General features: G+C 39.7%; 1 protein-coding gene across 4 annotated transcripts in view; it reads left to right on the top strand.

Annotated features, from left to right (window-relative positions):
- The window catches only part of FRMPD4 (FERM and PDZ domain containing 4), a 205,406-nt gene that overhangs the window by 94,193 nt on the left and 83,912 nt on the right, over window positions 1-27,301 (top strand). The window contains exon 1 of one of the 4 annotated variants that reach the window (XM_079972398.1): window positions 22,541-22,601. The exons of the other annotated variants lie outside the window; for them this stretch is intronic. The gene's annotated coding sequence lies outside the window, so the exon portion shown is untranslated. Of the gene's footprint in view, window positions 1-22,540; window positions 22,602-27,301 lie in introns of those variants that run through there. 4 annotated transcript variants of the gene reach the window in all.

The raw sequence follows: 27,301 nt of genomic DNA, 5'->3' as shown, positions 1-27,301 counted from the left end.
AGATTCTAGGAGCTGGACTGCTTCACATTTATTTGAAACTGGTGTCTCTTTATAGACCCTCCTCCCAAAAAACATAATTGAGGGGAGTTGATGCGGTGGTTGGATACTAATGCAAATAAATGAGGTACAGACCACTTTGTGCATTACTTTCTGTTGATGCTAATGAAGCAGTCCATAAAGTTATTATTTGCTCTGAGCATCTATGCATGTGGGGTATGAAGGTCTGATACATTATAAAACAACAACAGCAAAATACAGTCGTACCTTGGAAGTCAAACAGAATCAGTTCCGGAAGTCCATTCGAAAACCAAAGCGCAGCGTCTGATTGGCTGCAGGAGCTTCCTTGGAAGCCGTGGAAGCCCTGTCGGATGTTCGGCTTCCAAAAATAGTTAGCAAAGCGGAACAGTCACTTCTGGTTTTGCGGTGTTTGGGAGCCAAAGCGTTCTGGGACTAAGCTGTTCCAAAACCAAGGTATGACTGTACTAGGGGGAAGGGTATAATTATCAACCTACCATTTCACTCTTTGGACTGGTGTGATTTAGTAGAACCTTGTTTCTATCAAGTGCTAGCTTTTTTTTAACCTTCAAAAATACAGTTTCTTATGTGCAGTCTGAATCCAAATACTCCAGGTACAACTCTAGAATATGAATTTGCTGAGCATGTAGCTCAGCAATTGCAAATATAGTTTTTTTGATCCCAGTGCAGCAGCGGAATTAAGTCACTGTAGCACAAGAGCAGTTCTTGTTCTCAAAAATAACTTCACCTCCTACAGATATTTCTAAACTGTAAGGTGTTTGGTGTGGATGGGGGAGGGGTATACTCTTAGAGCTGGTTCACATTTACAGAAGACTGGAAAATTAGTTCAAATAGCTGCAGTAGTTTTGGAACTAAACTAAGTTCCATGAACTGCGAAAGTCATATGAAGCTAGAGGTGTAAGACCTATGTTGGAGACTTCAGTGGCTCAAGTATTTAGTCAATAGCCACCCATATTTCTCTTTTGTGGAACATGTTTATCTCAGTGTAAATTTAGTGCTTCACGTTTCAAACATATAATATCATCCCAGTGAAGCATGAAACACATTTCTATGCAGATATTAAAAGTCCTTGCATAGAAATTCAGTAAAATAATTTTGTTTTAAGGACTTTCACGATGAAATGAATTATGCAAAAAGTTCGTTTTGAGAGTAACTAGAGAAAGGTTGGATTTTATTTTATTGATGTTCCATTAGATTATGTTGAAATATAAGTTTCTTTCATGCTGTATAGGGATGTTGGCAGGTTTACACCAGATCAATAAAATATCAAAGGCCGTATTTCACAGCTGACAAAGGAACAGATCTCCTTGGTAACAAAAGAGCTTCAGAGATCATGGGGAAATAAATCTTTTGTGGGAGGAGTATAAATGAAAAGGTTTAGATGGAATAATGAAGATAAAGCACGTATATGTAACTTTACATTTACATAGAAAATTACCCAAAGGTGCCTTTGAACTACCGTACTTTAAAATGATATTTATGTTGAAAATGCAATCTTTGCATTAAAACACCAGTTTAAAACAATAAAAGTCCTTCATTATGAGACAGATTCGAAGAGTTTTTTTAACGCAGGAAAATGGAGCTGAGAGCACTTTGTGTTCAAAAACTGTCCTTGAATCTCTTAACTTTTGCACAGACGACTACCTATGCCTCATCCAAAGGGTAGAATGAGGATGAGATGATGATATTGCTGTAAAAACAACAATTAATCACTCTGTTCTGTTCCATTTTCCAAGGACTAAATGGCAGATTAAATTTCAGGAGACTGTAATAATGGATTGTGGTAAAAAGGGTGGGGAACTATTAGTTTGCAGCAAACTGAGAAGGTGACAGAAGGTGGCTACAAAATGGCACAGGACAATGAATCATAGAGAGGCTTCTTTCCAGAGCAGATATTCAAAGTAGATACGGGAAGCCTGCATTGTCTACATAGAAGTACTCTGCACATTTGCTGAATTACCCATCTCCATAAGACTTCCACCTTCTCACTTGGTACTATAGTCAGTCTAGCCATTTACCACTGCTGGCAAAATAGGATATTAAAAGTTTGTTGTAACCATCTTTTTCAATGGCTGTTGGGTCATGTAAGAACCTATGAGGAGCCTGCTGGATCTGGCCAATAGTCCATCTGGTCCAGCAACCTTAGCTCATAGTGGCCAACCCCATGCCTGTGGGGAAACCCACAAGCAGAACCCAAGCATAAGAGCACTCTCCCCTTGTGTGGTTTCCAGCAACTGATATTCAGAAGCATTACTGCCTCTGACCATGGAAGCAGAGTGTAACCACCGTAGCTAATATGCACATTGTTCCTATTATTGAATGGCACAGCAATTTCAGTTTTTAAAACAAGTAATATAGAAAACATCTATTCTTGAGCTTCACCAAAGAAGACCAACCTTTATCTTACCCAATAAACATTATGGGCAATATCATGTTTGTAGACATGCAGTGGGACTTCCCCTTCCTCCCTTCCCCACATCCTCCCCAGAGGGTCCTTCAACCCTCTGGAGCAGATCTAGGTGTGTACAAGGAGCTGCAGGGAGAGGAGAGGAAAGATGAGTTCACTTGTGCAGAACATCCATTGTAGGGCTAAACTGATACAACTGGATGTTGACCTATATTTCTACAAGGTAATCTGTCCTTGTTTGTAGTTTTATTCTTGAAGGATAGTAAGGATTACTCTTTGCCTCCTATATTTAAAACTAAACACAGAAGTTTCTTCAGACACACAATTGTATCTTCCCCACAAAAAGAGGGTCAAACTCCACCCTTTATTCTTCTTATTCTGCTGAATTGTTCTTTCTAGAGCTCTGTTAAATTTACCAGCTTAATATGGACAGAGCTTTCAAACTAGGAACAATCCATAATAGTGATTGTCGTCACTCATGCAGGCAAGAACAACAACAGAATGCACCCTGCTTGTTTATAAATGTGTCAATCACCAACATAGCATACCTTTTAGCTTTCTTGTTTTTTGAAAAAAGAATACTGGACTGGTTGAAAGTGTTGTATGTAGCTAAGTTGTTTGTTAACATTGATTCGGTATACCTCATTGCTGTCTAGAGGACCTAAGTGCCATTGTTGTTGTTGTTGATGATGATGATATTTTACAGTTTATATTTCTATCCTACTTGGAGGCAATGTGCTATATGTGATAAATCCACACATTATTTCTTTACATTTTTAAAAGATAAACTTTCATTGAAATTGATGGGTTGTTTGCAGCAAACTTTGGAGGGGGTCTTCAAAATCAGTGTTAGTTTAGTCATGATTTAGAGTAGAGTAGAGTGGGTCTTTGCTAGACATATGACTAAGTATAGATCCAATATACTGTACTAATTTTGCAAACTAGCATAATGCTTATTAACATGGTATCTGAAGCACACTGTGTTTCTAATCTGCTATTGGATGGTACTTCGAAAGCTCAGACAACCAGGTATCTACTGTGCAGGCATAAAATCTACCATGGGAGAGATTGGGAATTGACCATTGAACAGGCACAACTTGCTATCAAAGCCCAGACAGAATTTTTCATGGATTATTGTTGTTATCCAGCTGTACTGTGAAACTAACCCATGAAATAAAAATGCTCAGTTATTTTAATGTTAATTACTGGTAGAATTAAGTCAATTGTTGTAATTAGTGGAGCTTTAATATATAAAACTAGATAAATATAATTCATGCAACCAAATAAAAATCAAATCCCACCACTGCAATCTCTGCTAGCAGTACTCAGCCCTGGGCTCAGGTACTCAGCAAAAACAAACCTTTTCTTCCCAAATAAAATAAAATAAAAACGACACTGTTTTGCCAGGGTTTGATTGCTGACACTTTCATCCTCTTTGCAGAATATTTGTGAGCATTTAATGGCAGTTTATATAACATACATTCACAAGATAATTTTAACCATTTAATGGGTAGAAACTTAGTGGCATTATCATTGAAGTTACATAATGTCAATATATACTAATAGTTCAGTCATATAGTGCACCTGGTGTTTTTGATGCTTTTTATTTACAATACTTAGTTTGGACAGCTGTTATACAGTATTTGACTTCGTAAGAGCTAATAATTACACTGCCCATCATTGTAGACATTACCAGGCTAGATGAGCCAATGGTATGACTCTGTATAAGACAAGTCAGCTTCCTATGTTTCTACATGAGTCCTAGTGCTGAAACAAACTAGCAAACATCTGTCAAATGACAATGTGGGTTAAGTCTTTCACCTACCATAAGATTCCCAAATCATAGACTGAGCTCCATCATTTTGCCTATCCATAACTCAAAGTGGGAGACTGGTGACATTATTAGGCTTGAGGGTATTGACCTCTTCACCGTCATTGACCCCATTATCCCTGCTGGATAAAAAGGGGTCTTTACCACAAGTGTCTACTCTTGTATGGTTTTAGTCTTGCTTTACATGTATTTGTTATATTTGTTTTTTTAACTGCTTTTAATTATATTCAGTGTAAATCACCTTGCAATGATGGTTTAGAAGGCGATTCATTCATTGAGGGTTTATTATAATCATTATGGAATTATGGAATTTGGGAGTGGCAGATTCCATAAGCATCGCTAGTTATTGTCCATTGTTATGGGCATTTCCTAAATAATAGTCATATTTAGGAAATGCCCATAACAATGGACAATAACTAGCGATGCTTATGGAATCTGCCACTCCCAAATTCCATCCCAAATACTGAGGCTCTTCCATAACAGATATGTTTCTTGAAACAGAGCTCAACACATTGGAACCAGTTAATGTTCATGAGATACATTTCTGGAATATTTATTATTACTTTTATATCTTGCATTTTCTCCCCATCCCTTTAATCTCACAAACTGATGCCACAATTTCCAGATGTGTAGTTGTTTTAGTCTCTTGCAACGAAAACAAAGAAGAGACTTGTGGCACCTTAACGAATTTATTAAGGCATAAACTTTAATTCATTACAGTCTTTCATCAGATGCATGAAGTGCTATCCTGATTTGCAGGTACATTACTTGTTTTCATTCTCTTTACACGTGTGTGGGTGTTTGTCAATAGTGGAAGGAAATGTCAGAAGGAAAGGAAATGCCAAAATGTATAGACAGTGATAATTACCTTATTAGCACCGGCCATTCACAAATCCTGGCATTTAGAAGCCAATTAATACATATAGTGGAATTTTAAAATCCATAATGCTGATTTAGTCCAGAAGTGATAGTGCTGAGCCTCTTGTGTATTGTAGTTCAATGTTTTCATGTTGCAGTCTCCCTTAGAAGTTTGTCTGCTCAAGGATGGCCACCTTACAGTTAGTTACAGAGCATCCTGGGTGGATAAAATAGTTTCCTACCACCTTGTTCTATATTGCCATTTCTGTGTCCATTCTCAGAACTATCTCAGAACAGAACTGAGGGAAGCCACTGAATCCTAAATATATCCTAGAACCAAACTATTAAAGGAAAATTGTATAGACAAAGTAAGATTAATGTGATGTCCAGTAAACCTTAGTGGACACTCCAAAGCTGCTTTATAGGCTCCCATGCTTGCCTTCCACATTTGAGGAGAGTCTATCAGGCAGCTGTCAAAGATGCATTAGATTTAAGATGCTCCACTTTCAAGGAAAGAGCTGGAACTTCATCAGATCTCTCAAGTTCTTTCTAAGCATACTATTCTGTGGTTCTGTAAACTCCTCATCTTGATTTACAGCAGAACTTTGGTAAAAAGCAGCAACCATTTCTGTGAATCTTCCATTTCTGTTATAATTTAATTTAAACACGTCATCCACATAGGCACTGTTGTGATTACCTGTTGGTGAGCCATTTCTGTTACAAGCTACATCTGACTAATTCCAGTTTATTTCACCATCAATTTATACCTGAAAACTAATAGCATTTTATGAAATTGATGATCTTAAAAGGACTTTGAATATTTATTTATTTATTTAAGTTAATTGAAGTATGCTCTTAAGATCTTTAGTATCTCTGTGGTGATGAATTCTAACTTACAGTATTTGTAATATCTTACTGCTGCTGGTGGTGACAGAATTGCATAGTTTACCCAGAAGTAGTTTTGACCTTGACACAGTGAGGTGTGAATTATGTGCGTGGGAGAGTGGAATTCCTGGAAGGAAAGGGAGAAGCCAAGGTTGCCCAGATCACAGACAAAGGGATTTATGGTGTTGTGGGTTGGCTTGGCCTGGAAAAGTGAAAAGCTGACAGACAATTGAAGGCTGTGGCTTCTGCTGAGCCATCCCTCCTCTGGTAAATCCTGAGTTGTCATGGCAACCTGGTGCTGCTGTTGGTGATTGGTGAATGCCATATCAGTCCATAATAAGACCTTCTAGAGCAGATTTGGCAACACATGCTGGGGGTAAGAAAGAAACCAGAAATCCTGTTTCAGAAACATAAGTTTGATCCACTAGCACAGGGGTAGGCAACCTAAGGCCTGGGGGTCTGATGCAGCCTAATCACCTTCTAAATCCGGCCTGCGGATGGTCTGGGAATCAGCGTATTTTTACACGAGTAGAATGTGTCCTTTTATTTAAAATGTATCGATGGGTGATTTGTGGGGCCTGTCTGGTGTTTTTACATGAGTAGAATGCGTGCTTTCATTTAAAATGAATCTCTGGGTTATTTGTGGGGCATAGGAATTCATTCAATTTTTTTTTTCAAAATATAGTCTGGCCCACCATGTGTTCTGAGGGGATGGTGGACCAGCCCACGGCTGAAAAAGGTTGCTGACCCCTGCCCTAGCAGATGCAATTAGATATCTGCTATAGTAATGCTAAGGGATGCAGGTGGCGCTGTGGGTTAAAGCCTCAGCGCCTAGGACTTGCCGATCGAAAGGTCGGCGGTTCGAATCCCTGCGGCGGGGTGCACTCCCGCTGCTCGGTCCCAGCGCCTGCCAACCTAGCAGTTTGAAAGCACCTCCGGGTGCAAGTAGATAAATAGGGACCGCTTACCAGCGGGAAGGTAAACGGCGTTTCCGTGTGCGGCTCTGGCTCGCCAGAGCAGTGATGTCACGCTGGCCACGTGACCTGGAAGTGTCTCCGGACAGCGCTGGCCCCTGGCCTCTTGAGTGAGATGGGCGCACAACCCCAGAGTCTGTCAAGACTGGCCCGTATGGGCAGGGGTACCTTTACCTTTTATAGTAATGCTATAGTAATGCAAAAGTTTTATGTGTATATAGACAAACACAGAAAGGGTGCCAACTTGAATAAAATACTGGGGGGACAAGTAAGCCTCGCCCCGCATAATTGATCACAAGATGTGCACACACATCATTTGAATGGCAATCAACTTTTGTGAGGCCCTGGCCTCCTCAAATATTTTATTGGGGTGGTGGTGAAGAGACCTCCGATCCTAGAAGTTGGCTCCTATGAAACACAGTAAGATCGGTGGTAACTGTAGTACTGGGACAGTTCTGTGAATCTGTCAGTATTGCAGATGGCAAAGCCTTGTGCACATTATAGTTCCTACTGGTTCCTCAGGTTGTGGTGTATTTCTCTCTCTCTCTCTAAATATACTGTAAACAGCTTATGAAAAATGAAGGAATTCTGCCTCTTTCAAGATAATGTGATTAAGGAGCATACAGAGTTGGAAATAATAAATCTGCTTCCTATGAAAAATGTTGAGACTTTGAACCAAAGTGGCATCTACAGGAACTAGAGTTTCATTGTTAAATCATTTTCTGCCTGTCTTTCTCTTTCTTGGTGCCAGATGCAGTGTGCTGGATATGTCTGGTATTAATTAATTTCTCTAGATTTAAATCATGGTTTCATGATCAAGGGTTTTAGTAGCTGTTGCTGTAGGGCTGATTCATATACGTATGTGCATCATTTAGGTTCCCATTGCTAAGAGCTCAGTCAGCTAGTACCTTATAGATGAATGTGTCAGCTGCTGCTTCCACTGAAAAATATGGACTCCAAAGAGTGCCTTGCAGGAGCAGAAAGTATGCATGATTTCTGCCAATTCCACCCTGGATTCCCAATGCCAAATCCTCTACTTCTTAGGAACAACCTATTGGGGAAGGAAATAAGAGACTCTAGGAGGAAGGGGGTCAAGAAGGTCCTGTTGAATGAGCAGAAATCCTTTCTGCAAATTTTTGGATCCATGCTGTTGTGAAGAGCAGTAATATGAAACCTCTTTCTGTCTCTGATGTATGATTTGTGATCTTGAATTAGACCTGAGTTGCCATCCTGAAACAACAGGATATGTTCATTAAATCATCCATAGATCGTCTTTCATATAAATTAACAAGGATGGAATGCAGAAGACTATAAATTACTAAAGATAAAACCAAGCCAGAAATACCCACATATATCTGAAAATTCTAATAAAACCAGTACTAAAAGCTAACGTTTGTGAATGATCTCATGAATAAGTATATATCAGTCAGTCAGTGTACCAGCATTACTGTAAGTGCCTTGCCCTATCTCTTGGGAAAGGCTGCTCCATAGTATGGGGGCCACTGCGGAGAAGGCCCTTCCTCAGGTAGTCAGATCTCCAGGCATGGTGTGATGAGAACAGCTTCCTCCAGTGATTTCAGTGAATGGACTGGATTGTACAGAAGGAGGTGTTCTCTCAGATAGCCTGGTCCTAAGATGTCCAGAACCCCAAACATTAGCAACAAAACCTTAAACTCTGCTCAGTAGCTAATCAGCAGCCAGAGCAATTCCTTTAACACAGCATCATGTGAGTGTGGTAAGGATGCACAACTGAGCTTCCTTAGTTGCTGTATTTTGCGCTAGCCATGCACATATACAAATAATTCCTTATACTATGTGTTTGGGGGGTTTTTCATCACTCTGATTTCTGTGAATTGTGATGCAAATTAACCCTGGTCGACACTTTCCAGACAGATGTACAGAAGGCAAACACAATGATCCTTCAGATTTTACAGGCCTCCAAATTTTATAATACAGTTCTCTACTTTAAAATGTACAAAAATGTGCTTTGAAATGCATCTTTAAGATAAAACACACTTTTAGCAATGAGTATGTATCTAAATGGATTTTTTTTGTGGGTTTTATTTTATTTTTTAAAAAACAGCACATTACATCATAAACAAAATGGGGTAGACATGAATGAACAGAAACAAAATGACATGAACTAGAAATGTTCTGATCTGTGCATCCCTCCTTTCATGGGCCACTTACAGAGGTTATCATGTTTCTACAACCATTTGCATTCTAGGCATAATAATCATGCTACTGTTTTATATTGCCAATTACCCCAGATTGACAAAGATTTTGCACCTTTTTTTGCACCTGATTTTGCACCTTTTCAGCTCAGGAAAGCTTCCGATTCAAATGTGTAAGCAAAGCAGAGTTTTAAGTTATTCCAGGAGTTCTTACACAGGATAACTGGCTGTGTGGGGAAAGTATTTAGAAACCTCCAGAGTAAATGAGAGCTGTGTAAATTTCAAAGGGAACGCTAACCTGGGAAGAGAGAGAGGGTATTATTTCAGCACACTTAAATACTGCAGACAATATATCATTAGTGCACAGCCACTACCCTGAGCTATCTAATTTATGTGCAGGTCACAAACCAATGCTGCTAATTGCTATTGGCTATTGTGACCTCTTTTGCAGACAAAGGGGTTGATCTTTATGTTGTCATTGTGTGGCATGGAGCTGAGCAAAGATACATTTTTATTGTTTTGTTTTGTGTTATTGCTGCAAATAATTTCCATGTTCCTTGTGAAACCAATTCCCTGAGCAAATACTGTAAGTAATTTGTCTCTCATCATGAATCTCTTTCAAAATAAAAAGCAAAACCATCCTAAGAATTTTCACACATAATATACTTGCAGGTAGGCTAGCTACCATGCTGTTTGGCTTCTCCTGCGTATAATTTATTGAGTTTACCATCATTCACTTTTGTTAAATGAAAAATATTTCTCCCTAATCTGAAGCTCCACAACGAATTTTATGCATAGCTTCTGTTTGCCTCACCTGTTGTTATGGTTGCATCTCTGTGTTACTTTCCAACTCTAAATGGCTTACAGCTATTTTAAGTGCAAGGACAAATTGTGTGGCTTCATAGCTCCATATTGATCAAAGGCAACCCAGGTTAATATAAATTGCTTTGCAAATTCCCTTTAGCTGTGACCCACTAAAAGCAAATATATTTCACAAAGATAGATGTTTGGTTTGAGGCAAAGTATTAGAATAACATAAATACTTCAGATGGCTATATGACAAATAAAAGAACTGCATATAAATTACCTGAATTCTTTTACGACACATTCAGTTAATAAGTAGTTATGGGAAAGGAAGGTGCATGGGTGGGTTTGTGCATCAAGGAAACTATCTATCAAGGGGAAATGTGTTTAAAAGCAGAGATAAAATTATACACTGAAGAAAGCCAAATACCCAACATAAGAAATTGAATGCAACAAATAGTACAGTATTCAATCACAATATGTACAGCACAAAAAGCTTAAATGCCCAAAAATCTAACATTAATCACATTATGCCATATGAAAAGGCAAAACTATAAAACCTCAATTCTCAAAGTATCAGTCACATGAAGAATATCGCCTTTTTAAAATGTGGTAACTAAAAAAAGAAAACTACTTTTCTTTCACAGAAGTTCTTTCTGCCTTTAAGTTATAATGAATGCATTGTAGAATATACATCCATATGCATATTGATTAAGATGTCATGTCTTCATTACTTTATTTACATATTACTACACATCACCTTACCAACAAAGGTCCGTATAGTTAAAGCTGTGGTTTTCCCAGTAGTGATGTATGGAAGTGAGAGCTGGACCATAAAGAAGGCTGATCACCGAAGAATTGATGCTTTTGAATTATGGTGCTGGAGGAGACTCTTGAGAGTCCCGTGGACTGCAGGAAGATCAAACCTATCTATTCTTAAGGAAATCAGCCCTGAGTGCTCACTGGAAGGACAGATCCTGAAGCTGAGGCTCCAATACTTTGGCCACCTCATGGGAAGAGAAGACTCCCTGGAAAAGACCCTGATGTTGGGAAAGATTGAGGACACAAGGAGAAGAGGATGACAGAAGACGAGATGGTTGGACAGTATTCTCGAAGCTACTAACATGAGTTTGACCAAACTGCGGGAGGCAGTGGAAGACAGGAGTGCCTGGTGTGCTCTGGTCCATGGGGTCACGAAGAGTCGGACACGACTAAACGACTAAACAACAACAACAACAACACACACACACACACAAGTTGACACACAAATCTCTAAACTTGGGCCTCAAATATCTGAAGGAGCACTTATCTCATTATTAGCCTGCTTCTCTGTGTTAAGATGGACAGAAGAAGCCCTGTTAGCAGAACTGCCACATGCTGTGGTTTGAGGGATGTTTCCAGGTTGTGGAATGGCCTCCCCTCCAAGCTGAATCTTGCACCATTGTTGTATAATTTTTGGTACTGGGTCAAGATGCACCTCTTTTCCCAGGTTTTTGGGTGAGTGGATGTTCCACCATCTGCACTGTTGCAGTGTTTTTTCTCCTCTTGTGATTTGTAGGATTGTTGATTCTTTAAGTATCCATTCCCAACAGAGCTACCTTGAACCTTGGAAAGACTGCCAGCTTCCAAATGGACAGTACACTTGCTGAGTACTTTTCTGATTCATTTAACTGGGAAGAGCGGGCATAATTCCAAATTTGGCTGCCTTTCATAGCAATGCATTACCATCTTGCATCTTGCTTAAATGGAAGCAATTTGGATAACTGATTAATAGTCAATTACTATACTCCTTACCTTCTGAACTGTGCATATCCCTTGCTTTACAGTTTTTTATCTTTCTATGGCAGGTTCAGCTTGACAGAACTCTGCAATTGAGGCTGGCTATATGGCATCCAGTTATCTCTCTCTTTCCCTCTGTGCTGAATTGTGATTTTTGTGCAATAAAATGAATTTATATGTATATGAGCACAGTACAGAGACTCCAAGAGAGATGTTTGAAATTGCTTGAAGCAACTACCTCACCTAAATTATAGAAGCCTTGTCAATTACCAAATACCTCTTAAACTCTCCATCTTGCAGCACAGACAATTTAGTCAAGTGGTACCTTGGCATTAATTTGTGTCCAGTGAATTCTTTTCCTCTTGCGTGGAACTTGCAACTTAAACAATAACAATGGTGCCATAAAAAGTATTTTACATTAAGTTGCTACATTTAGAAAATTGTTAGGTATGGAAGAGTCAACCTGTTCCCTCATGTAAAAGCATGGCATGGTGTCTGAAAGCTTTGATTATAGGTATCTGGCAGTCTCCATGCAGCTACGATAGAAATGCCTTAAAATTCCTTTTAAAATAAAGATTATTTGGGACATCAGCAGTATATTTTGTGGCATGCTGTGCTCCACATGTGGTGTAGTAGAGGGAGTGTTATGACACAGGGGTCACCCACACTTCCATTTATGCCGCGATTTCTAGACACAGTCCATGATTTGTAGGCAAGGGTCTTATCAGGTTTGTTTGGTTTTGTTTCGGGTCATTCCACTTTCCTCAGGAAAACTTAGCGTTTACCATTGAATCAGAACAAACCTTAACCGGGACTAACAAAAAGTGCAGATGAGCCCTCTCAGACAGGTGATCTGGATTCAAATCACTGTTAGTATTTACAGACAGGAAAATTTCCTACTGAACATTTGATTGATAATATTAGTCTGCAGCTAATAGCTTCATGGCATTAAGTTTCTAGCTGAGTCATTTATTTTCAGGATGTAGGGAACGGCATAGTCCATCTTGACTTCACAAGCTCAATTACATTTTCCATAAGCACAGTGGTCTTCTGCATGAGTTTGAAATATGAGAGCTTATTATAAACATACACACATGCTGTGCAACTGTGAATTATCATTTTCCAGATGAGCATCCCCACCATGCTCTTCAGTTTGAGGTGGTATATGTGGGCTGGCATTCCTAAAGGCTCTATTTAATGCACCTGTTAAATGGCTTTCTTGCAGAGCATGGGGAAGATACACCATGCAGAAGTTTACAAAGTCTAAGCTTTGTATATCCCATCATGTGTTGAAGTGAACCAGTGACAATTTATTTTAGGACTCAATAATGTTTAGCCTTGAGATAGATGAAAACTTGTGCAATCTTCCTTTGCCCTTTTCCCCAAGTATCAGGACTCAAGCTTTAGATATTAGGTTGGATTGTCACTATCGGACAGACAAGTTCAAGGGATAGTGGATGCTAGTTTTGCTTGAGTTATTTCCTGTCTTGGAAAGATTAATGAGCTGCAGTGGCAATACCTTGAAAGTAAAAATAAGACAATATCTGGGACCAAAACATAATGGGCACCACTGAAATTATGGATTTAGGATGAGAATGAAGTGAGTGGGGTTTAGCTAAAACTATTGTTGAAAGAGTTGATGGAAAAGCTCAGATTATCCGTCCTTGCTTAGTTCATGGAGTTTGTGGTGGCAACTAGGTTGCTCCCTATTATGTGTGAGTCTCTTGTGGCCTAATCTCTTTCCTGCTGATGTTTTTCCATGTTTTAGTGCTGTAGTGGGGGGGGGGGATATGGGACAAGCATCCACAGTGACCTTCAGCATTGAGTGGCTTCTAGGAAGACTTCTTGGACATGTAATGGGGCTTCATCCTTCTTACAAAGCTTGGTTCTGGACTAAAAAGCAAATAATAGCTCCTTCCTTAGGAAGTAGAGGAGGTCACCTTTCCTGGTATCAACATCAAGCTAACCAGTCAGTAGTTGCCTGGGTCTTCTCGCCACACCCTTTTGAAGATAGGGACAACATTTGCCCACCTCCCATCTATTGGGACCTCACCTATTGTCAACAATTATAGACAGAGGCTCTGAGATAACATCTGCAAATTCCTTAAGTAGCCATGGATGCAGTTCATCAGGCCCTGCAGATTTGAATTCATTTACAGTAGCTAAGGTTTCCATTACTGCTTCTTTTCCTATCTTGGGCTGCAGCTCTCTCTCTCTCTCTCTCTCTCTCTCTCTGTCTCCCTGCATGCCTTATTATCAGCATGCCTATTCATTTCAGTGGGTCTCCTTTGAGTAGAACTCATGTTGGATACAACCCAGAACTAGCACATGTAGTAAGAGATTATTGGTGGCTGTTATAGAGCTGTGGAACTCAGAGTTCTGTGCTTTCCTTCAGACTTCAAGAGTGTAAGTATCTTTTGAAAGCATTAGAATGTATAATAGTTTTTCTTTCGCAAAGCAGCTTTATTCTATGTATTCTTCTTTAATGAAATGTTTTTATTGCAAATTGATCCAAGTGTGCTGACTGGGTTCATGGCCCATTCATGTGATGGAAAATAGTTTGTGATACCACTTACATAATCCATTAACTAAGCCTACTAAGGTATGACAGGAAAAATAGCATGTATTGTGGATTCTTTTATAGGCAGTTGGCAGCTATTTGAACTCCAATCAAGTATATGATTTAACAGCTGAAATTCTCCACAAACAAGGAAAGAAAACAATTTTAGTTGAATGATTATCCCAGATCAGCTTTATAAAGTCAAGGGGGTGGGGAGAGGTGTTCTTTCAACTTCTGCAAGTGATTGTAGCTATTCTGTTTGGCTATTCTATATAGCAATTAAAATGTGTTTTCTTCTGGAGATTTGCAGACTATGGCTGCACAAACACTATACCTTGAAAGCACATTTGAAGCGCATTATTCCACTCATAGAATTATGGGCAATGTAACTTAGCCATCAAAATGTTACAATCCCCAGCAACCCTTAACAAACTACAGTGTCCAGAATTCATTGAGATGGGGACAATGTCCTTCAAATGTTCTTGTAAAGTATAGTGTGTGCACAGCCCTGTGTTTCATTCTTTCTTCATGTTCAGGCAGCAGGATCCTGAGCCAGCCATAGTTGAGCATTTTAAAGTTCCGTTGATTGCAACAAGTGTGTGTTAAAAAATTTCCATGAATGGAACGTCATTAAAGCAGCTTAATGTTGGCTAGTCCCTGTGCTATGCTTTTCCATTGCCACTATACCCAGTACTTTATGAATCCAATGCAAAATTGGTTAATGTCTGGAGAATTCCAGTTCTGTGTTGCACATAACTTAGGTGTTTCTAACAAGCTGATAATATTTTTCTTTCATGTTTGTTCTCTTATCATATATTATTTCAATCTCAAATTGCTCTCTAGTAGGCATTCATTTTCTTTCAAATGATTGGATTGTGCTACTTCTTCTGTGTGCTTCTTCTGCTTCTTCTTCAAATGATTGGATTGTGCTACTTCTTCTGTGTAGTGAAGCTTTCCCTGTACGTAACTATGGAAGAGAGAGATAGCAAACAGAATTGTGTAGATGTGTATATTCTGTGGGGTTTAAAGTGATCGTTGCAATCCTGTCATGTTTCCATAGTGTTAAGTCCTTGCTAGGTTCAATGGGACTTGCTCCCAGGAAAGTGTGTACAGGATTGCAGCCTAAATCTTGTTGTAGTATTTTCTTCAGAGTTAAAACTGAAAGAACAATTTACTAGAAATATGCTTCTGGAAAATTATTGTTTTGTTTTAATCTAATTAAGGGCATTTAAAAATTAAACACATGCAAATGCACACACTTACAGAATTACTTTTTGAGTGCGTAAGAGTTAGTGCTAGGGATGAGCAGAGCAAAAGATATTCCGCAGTCATTCAGTTCTGGAAATATCTGTATACTGGGAGTGATGGAATGATACACAATACAAAGATAAGAATTACTTGTACAGATGGGGATAGAAAAGGGAATAATGCAGAAGTTCAGCAAGAGAGTTGTCTGTGGGTGAGAAGTCTGAGATCAGAGAACCTTTTGTGAGTTACTGAGTAATGTTTTTTCTTGCACTACACACCACCAGTGGTGCAGTAATGTGCAAATTACTGTCTCAGAGTAATTTGCCATGAAGTTGCTCAGAGTTGCTTTCTAGAACCCTGTGACCATATTAATCCTGCTGTATTGGACCAACTTGGCACATACAGTAGTATAGCATTCTGTTTCTCATGGTGGACACTCAGATTTATTTTATTTATTTATGTATTTATTCATTACGTTTCTCATATGCTTCTGAGAGGCCTATAAGCAGCTCATGAATGTGATATCCCTCTTCTATTGTTCCTTTCAAACAACTGGTACTTACTGGCATGTTGCCTCTGAATTTAAGAGCCTGCACATTGCCACCACAACTAGTAGCCAATGGTAGATTTATTTTTCAGTTAAGGGATCTAAAATGGCAATTCTAATTCCACTTGCCTGGGAAGAAGCCTATTGAATTCAATAGGTCTTACTTCTGAGTACACATACTTAGTCTTGCACCTAGTAGCCATTAGCATGCTTTGTGTCAATGAACTCCATAAACAATTATTATGTGCTGTGTGGATAACTATTCAGTGTGTCCTGAATCTTTTGCTGATCATTTCCATTGGGTTTCACTGACTTCTATCATGGGTAAAAAAAGTTTCTCCTTGCTCCAATGCATACTTTTTAAAACTTCTGCCATGTCCCCTCATACTGTATCCTTGTGGTTCCACTTTCAAGCCACCCCCAAGTCTACCCCAATTATTTAATGATTCCAGTAATTATAGTTAACAAAGTACCATAATTCCGGAATGCTGTAAAGGAGAGCAAAAGTCAGGCATTTTCTAACCTCTACCATGACATCTGGCTGGAATCTGTTGCTAAATATAAAATTCCCTGTCTGTATTTCTGACCCCCGCTCTGACACATCAAATCTATTTGAAGTGTGCATGGGTTATTCTTCTTTTACTTCTTTTAATATGTTCTTGATGTACCCAAAAGAAGAGGTGCCTCCTCACAAAAGCCATATGGATTCCATAGAATTTGTCAGCATGCTAACAGTGGCTAGGAACATCAGGGCTCGGGGTTTGACCAAACATTTATAGTCATAGCCTCCTCTTTAGGACCAACCCAAGGGAGATAAAGGCACTGGATACCAAAGTGCAACTGGAAGCACTGGAGGCCATGAGAAGCTGTATTTCTCAATGGTCTTGGCATCCATGATGTTGTTACCACCACAAACAGCTCCTTGTCTACCCTGTCTACTGGCTGCTCAGATGGGAAACAGGCTGTTGCCTCTTTGTTGCCCATGTGAGACCTTGGTTGAATGTATTCTTGCCTGTTGCAAGGCAGAAAATGAGCTACTTCCTTCTCCAGCACAGCCTCCAGTCCCTCCGCCCCCCACAACAATCTTTGCCATAGTGACAAAGTGCCCTGTCTTTCTAGGCCAGAAGGTTCATGTTACAAAGGGTTGTGAATTTATGGAACCGGGCAGAAACAATCCACCTGGTCTTTGATATTCCATAGCTAGTGTTGCTGAAGTATGAAGGCAGAGATCAGTGCATATAACCATCAGTTGGTAAATGGATCTGTGCCACTCTCCAGTTAACCTCGATTTGGTTATTTATGGCTTGACTGAAAGCCTTTGCAATGTTTCATTTCTAGAAACTAGCTATTTTGGCTCCTGAGCAAGTAATTCACATGCCTTTTATGGCCAGCCATAAAAGTTATGACAATTACACACCACAAAATTAATAATGTTCATAATAAAAACAGGCTGCTCTTTTAAATGTTTGTAAAAGGTCAGAGTTAAGTCATTAGCCAGATATTGATCGGTATAATATAAACCCTCCTTAAAATTATTATCCTTAGCCTGAAAAGCACTAATAATTTTCAAGAAGGATGAAAAGAGGGACTATAGATAGTGCAAATTAATAAGCAGAATAATATGCTATAAAGTGAACATTGTGACACTTCAGAAATGTTCAGCAAGAAGCAAGCTATATAAATGCAGTGTGCAGGTTGCATTTATTCCATGACATATCGTGAATAAAATTATACTTTTAATTCCTGAAGTAAACAAGGGTTTTATATATTCGACCCTAATGTAGTTTTGCCCCCGGCTGAGATTGAATGGCAATAGAATCCATTTTGATATATGGGGTCATGTTACTGTAATCACTGAGGGCTACTTCACACACCTAGCAGAAGCAAGCCAGGCTTGCCACTGTGTGTAGTCAATCGGTTGCTGACTTCCTGTCATGGCTTCCTGTCAATTGTAACTGTACAGTAGAAGCATTTAAAGAATCATAGAATTGTAGAGCTGGAAGGAACCCTCTCCAATGTAGGAAAGTCAACTAAAGCATCCACGGCCTCTGCTTAAAAACCTCCAGTGAATGACAGTTCACCATCTTCCAATGAAGTCCCTTTCAGGGACACATAACTTAACTGAGGCAAACCCTTTAAAAATGTAATATGTGATGTGGCCTTATATTTTTCCATTAGGAAAAGAATGCCAAAACTGTGTCCTATTCTGTGGGTTATGGCGTGAAGCTTAAGGGAAGCTGACTGCAATAGGAGGAGGATCGTGGCAGACAAGGCAGGATCTGTCAGGACCCTGGACAGAGCATTCTGGAAGGTGCTGGCTGGAGTGTTTTAACTCACATAGGGAGAACAGTCACCTCAGCAGAAGGCTGAGGCCTTCTGAAGGCTGGCTCACCTGGGACCACTTTGGACCCTATCCCAGTTGAGAATTGGTCTGGTTTTTTTAAAAAAGTGGTGTTGCCTGATTCTATATCCATTGGCTCCCATGGCATGCTACTGTGAGAACCTCATGGGGATGTGTGCCGTCAAGTAAGACCATGTTTTCCAGCTTGGAAAATGCCAGAATGAGAAGCTTTAGTTCACCGAGTGGTGCATCCTCCCGCTTCTTGTCTTACTCTGAGCTTGAGAGTGGAGAACTCTGGCAGCAAATAGCAAACAAGGGGAACGAATGCTCAAATTTCTTTCAAAGAGGGCTTCAGAATCGCTGTACACACTGTCATATCCTGAGTCAGACCACTGATCTATCCCAATACCATAGCCAATGACTGGCCTCATCCCTCCAAGGTCTCAGGTTTAGGTCCTTTCCAGTTCTGTTACCTGTGGTTTTGTTTATTGGAGACGCCAGGGATTTTCTGCATCCAAACATGCTCTCTACCACTAAACAATAGTTTCTCCCTGATGTGTTTAATTGCATGTGCTAACACTTACCCCTTATTCTTCCTACTCCCTTCCCTCTCTCCAGTTTGTTGTCTCTCCTGTTTTTTTCAAATCTGCATTGAAAGCTTCATACAATTAATAGTTTGTCTTCATTGTCCATCAAAATAAAAGTTCCTTCAATTTCTGACAAAAGAGAAACTGTGAGTGAGTCTGACACTTTTAGTTTGGGAGAGATTTTCAGAGTTGCAGCGTCACCACAGAAAGACCCTACCTTTCATGCTCACTAACAAACTCACTAACTAAATCTCCAAGATACTGAAATCAAGGCCTTTGATACTGATATTAATTCCTGTGGAGGTAAGTTTTTATGTATAGAGCCACCTAATATGGGCAACACAGGCATCTGTACAATGAAAGAAGCTAAAATTAGTTTATTTAAAATAATGTTATGCTAATTTTAGAACCAAAGACATTTCAAGGTGGCTCGCAGTTAAAATCATAGCAAAAGACAATAAAACAAAATTAATAATTACAGAGGTGTGTCAAATTGTCTTGGCAAACTGCTTCTTAGTAAAGTCCCTCAGAAAATATGTGCATTGTTTTATGGGGCAGAAACAATGAAATGGGCATCTGTAAGTGAAGTTTTGAGGGGCTTATGATATGAGCTAAAGGAGGAACAGTTATTGTGAGGGGTGATGCCAAGAGCAGGTCAGTAATAACTCACATGGCATCAGTTAAGTTAACCCTTTATTCAAAGAAACAACCCAACAGCTCTTTGATATTTGTGAGCACATCAGGAAACACACAGTCATCTACAGTGGATCCTTTGATGTCACTTGAGGTTCAGGTGGCTCATGTGGTGCTGAGTGCGTCCTGTCAGCTTGGCTGATGGCCCAGATACACCCCTGTCTGGACAGGGGTAGCCTAACTTCTGTTGTCTGTGCTCTGGTAACCTCTATGTTAGAGCACTGCAACATGTTATATGTGGTGCTGCCTCAGAAGATGGTTGATAAACTTCAGCTAGTGCAGAATTCAGCGACCAGGTTGCTCACCAGAGCAAGATGGTTTGAGCATATTACACTGATCCTGGCCCTGATTGCACTGGCTTCTAATTTCTGGGCAGGTTTTGCAGGTTTTGACATACAAAACCTTAAACAGCTTAGGACCACAAAATCTCTCCCCATATGAACCTAGCCAGGCCCTGCAATCATCATCGGAGACCCTTCTTTGTGTGCCTCCTCCATGAGAGGTCCGGAGGGTGGTAACACGAGACTGGACCTTTTCTGCGATAGCTCCCCATTTTGTAGAATGTTCTCCCCAGGAAGGGTCATCTAGCATCTTCATTACATATCTTTAGGCGCCAGACAAAAATGTTTCTCTATAACTGATTAACATTCTGCAGCATTTTAAATGTGTTTGTGAGAGTGGGGTTACTAGTTTGCTTTTGTCTTATTATGTATTTTGTGTTCTCATTTTGTATTTTTCTGTTGCAATCCTTGGGTGAAGGTCAGTATACAAATGTTGTTGTTGTTGATGATGATGATGCAGTTCTTGTGGTTCTCTGGACTGCGACATGAATCCCCTGACTCTACAACCCACTTTTGCATAATATTTATCAGTTTACTAAGTGGCATTCTAGATGGCGATTCCAGCCATCTCTCTTTTATCTTCTTCATTCTTTTCAACTAGTGCGCATCTGATGCAATGACCTACATTCATATTAAAGTAAAGCAGAAAAACCTTGTTGAAATCGCTGCTTTCACAGCTTGTTTTGCAGTTCATTCTTTTCTGGAGCATTAGAGCATAACAAAAATGGAATCCAATTGCACATTAAGGTATTATTTACCCCCTCCCCTTCTGAACCCAAAACGAACAGAAAACAGAGTCAATAGTAACCATTCAATCTGAAAATATGCCAATTGAGGAATGAACCAATAATAAAAAAAACCCCAGAAAATTTGTGCACAGAAAAGAAACAAAGCTATGGATTTCCTTTAAAAACCAAAAAAACACACAAAAAAGCTGTGTGAAGGAGAACCAGCCAGTTATATTAAAAATGTGTGATGCTTGGTCACCAGTAGAACATAGCATGCTTTTGATAGAAATCTGGACACATTTCAATTGATTATATATCAAGACGGAATAGCCTACATTATGGTGCTCCAGCAATAGGAGGGAAATGCTGTACAAGCATCTGACAGTGGTCGTTGTTATAAAATAGACTTTTTGAAAATGTTCATGAAAAGCAAGTTATTTTTCCTGGATTTGGAAACAGTTGAGCTATAAGGGGTGTATGGTAGGTAGGAGTTAGGCAGCATATAAATGAAACTGTACTGATTTCCAATGTAACCCACCAGAGACCTCAACATTCAGAATACATAAGCAAGTAAGTATGAACTCCTTTAATTAAGGCCTTCTCATTAATTCAGCCAGCATGGATTCCTTGGTCGGGGGAAGGAAATGCTACAGTCTTCAATGCATCTTGGCATAGGATTGAAAAAGCCTTTCTGAGTAAAAGTTGCCTTTGACAACAAGCTGCATAAAAAGACCCCTCATGGGTTGACCGTTGTCCTGGTAATACACAATCAAGCAACGGCTTTAGTCCTATGCCATACCTACAATATTGCATCTATGCAGTCAAATGAAGCAGTATACTGAAGTACTAGTGTTGCACACATTGAAGAAGTGGGGCAAAGAGGAAGGGAGTCCAAGAAAACCAAATGCTAGATAGCCACCTTCTTTGGCATATGTTGCAGAACCCCCAATACATTTTGTTGCCTGAGGTGAATGATATGTATTTTCATGTATAGAAGCTGACCAGGATGATAGCTGAATCTTCTCATTTGAATCTTCTTTCAACACTAGTGACAGGGCACATCCTGAGAGCAGCAGATTTGTGTATGGGGCACAGGAAAGGCATATGGCAAACACAGCTCTGTCATCCAATACTTTGTCACCATTACCTATCATTCCCTGTGCGTGTGCTGTTTAAGGTGCCCAGCTTACTCTGCCTAATGATAGGGCCAGCCCTACCTACCCGTTTTTTTGGGGGGGAGTTTTTAAAAAGAAAAATCAGTTTTTGTTACATCAAAATCTTTATGGAACACAAAGGAAACACTCACCTGTGTATTGTAGGACTGATGCTCTCTTTCAGTTTTTTACTCCTGGGTAGCACCAACCCCAATTTCCCACCCAGAGACAAAGACGGGTTAAAGGGGAAAGAGGTGTGGACTTAAAGAAGTAACAGTGATCTGAGCGGGGGGCAGCCAGCGTACAGTCTGCAGTTCCCAGTCCCTCTCCTTGGACAAGATGAGTAAAACCAGGTCCTTTGACTAGGCAAAATGGTTGTCCATTTCTGAGTTCGGATCAAAAGAGAAGAATTATTTAAATCAGTACGAGAGAGTGGAAGGAGTAGGAAGTGGCTTTAAAGGGAAAGAAAACACATACTCACTATCTGAGGTTGTCTTAGCAACTGACAAAAAATATGTTCAGTTGACGTGCAAAACCGTATGGGTCATCCCAGGTGATTCATCGAAGGCACACAAATGGGAGATGGAAGAAAGCTGGAAGCTTTGCTCTTTTTATCTCTGCAGTTGCAAAAGGGGAGGGCCTGGAGATTAAAAGGTATGAAGGTGACCCACCAATCCAGGAAATCCAACTCTACTTAGCATCCTGGAGATCCATCACATACTCAGAGGGGAATTTTGTCATTTGTGTTTGCAAGCTTGTGGGAACAATGCATGTCAGTGAGGCCAATCTCCTCTTTCTTTTTTCCTGTCAGATAACTGTGCGGGGTAGGGGTTGGGGTGGGGGGGAGTGGATTAGGGAAAGGACACCACCTGTGGATGTGAAGATGGGAGATGCTTTAGAGGTGGCTGGCTATCTCTTAGTTAATGGTAAAGAGGCATTCTCTTAAAGGGACAAACAGAGGTAGGGGCAATATTTGCTTTACTTTCTCCCTTGAGGTATGTTTTCTGAGGTTCTATTTTGCAGGATTTCCATTGATGCACATAGGCACCATTTGCAAGATTAGTGGCAGGGACTGCAGGCTTAGTGCTGCAGAAATCTTTTCACATTTCTCAACTGAAGTCATTTTTTCCTATTGGAAAACTTCCTCTGAAATTAAGGATTTGATTTCCCAATTATGAAACATATACCATGTATCCTTTGGGTGGGTTGCTACTTGAGTGACTAAAATCTCTGTGGTTATTTTTACTTCCCCAATTTATCCTGTTTTTTCTCTTTTTAAAGCACTTCCTTACCTTTCTGTCCTGTGAATTTTCAAAGAGCTTGATAATTCAAGCTATCATACTTCCTTCAAAAAGTTTAAGGTTTATGTATGTGAGGTTTCCTCATTATATTTTCACAAAATCCAGCGAGATAGATCAGGCTGAGGGAAGGGGAAAGACAAACCAATGAGAAGAGATCTGAACTATAACAAAAGATAGGTATATTGGACTATTTTTGGTTTGTATCAATTTTGCCCATGTTTATTTATAAATTTGCTGCATCCTGTTTCCATGTTAATCTGCATTTTTGTACTTTAATTATTTTAACAACTAATTAAAAAGCTACATTAAATTCATATTTAGATATTTTATCACGAGATATTCATTTGAACGTATCCATTACTAGACTCATTTTATCACAGGAAAATTCACTTACAGTAATATGTATTCATGGTATGTTTCTGAGCTGAGCACTGTATTTGTAGAAGTGTGAAATCTGAAGCATAATCACATTCCGATCTGCCACATTTATTTAGGAGTTGCTGATCAAGGTAACCTTAACATAAAAATTCACAAAATTCAAAAGAGCCCTACCTGTAACTTTCCAGTGCAACACAATGCAGCACTTCATTGGTAAAGTTTCAAACTGTGTGTCAACACTTGATTTTTTTAAAAATATTGAATGCTATGGAAGTTGTAAAAAGTTCTAGATAAATGTTATTGTTCCACATTTGTTAAACAAAGTGCAGCTTGGTTTTATAAACTTTGTCTGTTCTTTAAATGTATTAGGAATTTGATTGTACATTTACATCAAAGGCAGACATGAAGGGGCTTCTCAGTCTGTTGGTAAGTTGCAAAATAGTTTTTCTAAAGAGAAGGTTCTTTTCGCAGCATATATATTTTAGTATCTCAGAGCCCATTGTTCTATTCTAATTACAGTGAAAGCGTAGAAAGAAGGAACTTAGACATATTTAAAAACTTTGAACTCCACAGACTAATCTTGTGCCACTTTGTAAAACTCATTAAAGTTAGCAGAAACTTACAGATAATCAAATATGTCTTAAAATATCTATTTTCTCATTTTTATTTTTTGTGCCATGGTTTTAGTTATGTATATTTAATCCTTGATTAATTCTTAGGCTTTTTTCTCCAACCAACTTTTTCAGAAGATTTTTCTTTGCGTAATCAAAGTGTAACCCTTTAAATAGCCTTTTCCCAATGATACTTGAAAGAGAACGCAATTAGTTCTTGATGTCTGAGCACTTCAAACAACATTTTATTTTATTTATTATATTTGTATATCTCTCTATGAAGGCTACTTGTGCCTCCAGTTGAAATGCTGAATCTATGAGCACCCACTACTACGCGGGTGGCACTGTGGGTTAAACCACAGAGCCTAGGACTTGCCAATCAGAAGGTCGGCGGTTCGAATCCCCGCGACGGGGTGACCTCCCGTTGCTCAGTCCCTGCTCCTGCCAACCTAGCAGTTCAAAAGCACACCAGTGCAAGTAGATAAATAGGTACTGCTCCGGTGGGAAGGTAAATGGCACTTCCATGCGCTGCTCTGGTTCATCAGAAGCGGCTTAGTTATGCTGGCCACATGACCCGGAAGCTGTACGCCGGCTCCCTCGGCCAATAAAGCGAGATGAGCACCGCAACTCCAGAGTCGGCCATGACTGGACCTAATGGTCAGGGGTCCCTTTACCTCCCACATGAACACCACTCAGCTGTGGGAGGGGGGGAAGCACCTATTGGGAGAAACTCTGTCTTATGTGGATTGAATTTTAGATGATGATCGCAAAATTGTAGTGTTGGACTAGATGATACTCTGGGTCGCTTCTAGCCCCCTGGAATGCAGGAATATGCAGCTGCCCCATTCTGGGATCGAACCCTCAACCTTGGCGTTATCAGCACCATGCTCTAACCAAGTGAGCTATGAGTTAGGGGGATGCTTTTGCAAAAGTAGCTCTTTAAAAGGGGAAGGGGGCGTATATTGTAAAATTGTTATTCCTTCTTGGATCCTGGCCTAAAACTGCTTTCTCCTAAATAACTATGTTTTGATTAAAAATAGCAAATTCAAAACACATTTTCCCAGGCTATTTACAAACCTTTTTGGAAGTAAATCCTGTTTTAAACTTTTACATTCTGTTGTCAACAAGTAGACCTATTTTTCAGTAGTTTCAAAGGGTCTGCTCGAGCCACCCGCTGCACCCCTCCCTATTCAGTGTCACTGCTCCACCCCTGGGTATTTTCTTCCACCAACCTTGACAAGGCTTCATCGATTTTTTTTCCCGGTAGGAGAGAACAGCTCATAGCTAAATGATGCATGCAAGGGACTGATAGGATCAGACTCCTAATGTATATACTGAAACATTGGCTGGACATAAATCCTGTGAGCATTACTTGTTTCACAAATAAACCACTTTGTATACTTTGGGGGGTTGTGATGATACTGTGGTGTAGCTCCAGGTCTTTAAGTGGCTATCCTGGAATACTAGACTAGCTATTAATTTTTCATTTATTTATAGAAATGAATTATTAATGTTGGCTTCTGCCACCACAGTCTAAGATTTTGAAGGTGAGCACAGACAACTCACAGCATGAGCCGAACTGTTAAAATGTTTGTCTCACAGAACCCTGGAAAGGGAAATCATACCGAAAGTGAAGAGGTAATTGGAAGAAATGCCTGGAGTAGGGGTTTTGGTTTTTTGGTAAATTGATATGAGGGGACATGTGTCATTCTGCCAGGAATAAGCCTTTATTTGTCTAACTCTTCTTGTGTATATAACTGCTATCTGCAATAAGAATCTCTGCTTTCAGATTAAATAACAAGGCTTTTGTTTAGTACTGTAAATTATGATTGTACCATGGAGCATTCTCTCAATACCTTGCAAGTTTGATTTTTTTTTTTTTTGTAGTAGTAGTAGTAGCAGGCTATTTTCAAGTTCAGTACATGTGTATTTCCTGAGGCTTTTCCCCAAGTTGCACAGTAGCTACCATGACAGATGTTTGCTTCCTTAGCAAACTGTTCCACTGGCTTTCTTAGTAGTGAGAAAGGAGCTTGAACAATTTATCTCCCTCCATAGTGCCTTCAGTAGAGAGTAAGGGACTGATCTTCCTCTTAATAACTCTGATAAATATGTGTTTGTGTATCTCTTTAGTCCCTCCAAATCATGAACTCTCAAGTTTTTGATTGTTTCTAGAATACATGAACATTTACTCCTTACTTCTCACTGGAAAAAAGGCCTTTGTGTTAAAATCCTTACACATTTCTCTGATAATTAGGCCCCCGTTGCTTTGTGTATTTAATGCTGCTCCCTTGCCAGCTTTTGGGTGGTTATTTTTGTGTTGCTGTGTGTATAATCACAAGGCTTTTGCTGTATTTCTGATACAGCGTTCAGAATCTGCTGTGTGTTTGTATTTTCTGTTATGTGGCGTTATGGCATTATGACATGAATGGCGCTCAAGAGTACATGTGTTAATTATTTTCTCCTTGCGGTGTGCACTTAGTGTGGCTCTTCATATTAATTCTAGCTGGATGGGCACAACCTACAAGACTAGATAACATACCATTTTTCATTGATTTTTTTTTTTGGGGGGGGGAGTCAAGGGTTATTCATATGCACAGCCAAAAGGTTCTTATTGTAGTGGAATGCCATAATTGCTAATGGGAATTTAATTGCAGAAAGGACTAATGTATTACAACACCAGGGGCTCTCTGTGGGCCAATCATATCATCAAATGCAAATATCCTTCAGCCAGGTATCTAAACTGGAGGTTTCAAACTGAGGGTACTGATATAAAGTACAAAACAGGAAATCAGGTAGCTGTGTTGAATCCTCCTTATTACCATGACTGTCTCCCCTCCATACTGATTCCAGGCTACTTCCCCCTTTTGCCTAGGGTCACATCTGGTTACTGGAGTAAGAATATCTTAGGGGATAGATGGCAGTGGGGGGACCAGGATACAAGGGGAAGGAATTCAGGACACATATGCCCATCTTGTGCCCATTTTGTATTTTGACCCCGATACACCCATGATAGGGACACTGGTGGCACTGTGGGTTAAACCACAGAGCCTAGGACTTGCCGATC

Source organism: Podarcis cretensis (genome assembly GCF_951804945.1).
Source record: "Podarcis cretensis genome assembly, chromosome: 4".
NCBI lineage: Eukaryota > Metazoa > Chordata > Lepidosauria > Squamata > Lacertidae > Podarcis > Podarcis cretensis.
Note: the sequence above shows the minus strand (reverse complement) of the source record. Positions and strands in the feature narration are given on the sequence as shown.